Source organism: Protobothrops mucrosquamatus, unplaced genomic scaffold (genome assembly GCF_001527695.2).
Source record: "Protobothrops mucrosquamatus isolate PMUCROS unplaced genomic scaffold, P.Mucros_1.0 scaffold15654, whole genome shotgun sequence".
Lineage (NCBI taxonomy): Eukaryota > Metazoa > Chordata > Lepidosauria > Squamata > Viperidae > Protobothrops > Protobothrops mucrosquamatus.
Window position 1 is genome coordinate 9731 of NW_015401420.1, and position 1049 is coordinate 10779.

Below are 1049 nucleotides of genomic sequence, written 5' to 3' on the forward strand. Positions count from 1 at the left end.
AAGATGTTGAGACTCTAGAAAGAGTACAGAGAAGAGCAACAAAGATGATTAGGGGACTGGAGGCTAAAACATATAAGGAACGGTTGCTGGAATTGGGTATGTCTAGTTTAACGAAGAGAAGGACGAGGGGGGACATGATAGCAGTGTTCCAATATCTCAGGGGCTGCCCCAAAGAAGAGGGAGTCAAGCTATTCTCCAAAGCATCTGAAGGCAGAACAAGAAGCAACGGGTGGAAACTAATCAAGGAGAAGCAACCTAGAACTAAGGAGAAATTTCCTGACACTGAGAACAATTAATCAGTGGAACAACCTGCCCCTAGAAGCTGTGAATGCTCCAACACTGGAAGTTTTTAAGAAGAGATTGGACAGCCATTTGTGTGAAATGGTATAGGGTTTCCTGCCTGAGCAGGGGGTTGGACCAGAAGACCTCCGAGGTCCCTTTCAACTCTATTATTCTATTCTATTCTATTCTATTCTATTCTATTCTATTCTATTCTATTCTATTCTATTCTATTCTATTCTATTCTATTTTCTATTTCTATTTCTATTTCTATTTCTATTCTTTATTCTAAATTCTATTCACTTTGAAGTTATCCAATTTGAGAAACACTGTTTTGCACTATGGAAGGGTTTTCTTTTAATTTAGAAGGGGAAAATAAACCCAGAATTCTTCCTTGGGTCTGATGGTTGGCTGGTGAATTCTAGACATTGAAGCCCATCCATTTTAAAATTGCCAAGGTTGAGAAATGCTGCTTTACACTGTGAGAATCAGTTGGTTAATTTATTGGGAGGAGAGAAAAAAACGTCCATTTTTTTTCTTCTCTTGGATCTGAAGGCTGGCTGGGGAATCCTGGGAGTTGAGATCCATACATCTTAAAGTTGCCAGTTCAAGAAACTCTGCTTTACACCATGAGAGTTAGTTGGTTAGTTACTTTATTTATAGAGAGGGGGAGGAAAATAAATCAGCTTTCTTCCTTGGATCTGAAAGCTGGCTGGGGAATTCTGGGCGTTGAAGTGCACGCAGGCGCCACTTTTGAGAAATACTTCTTA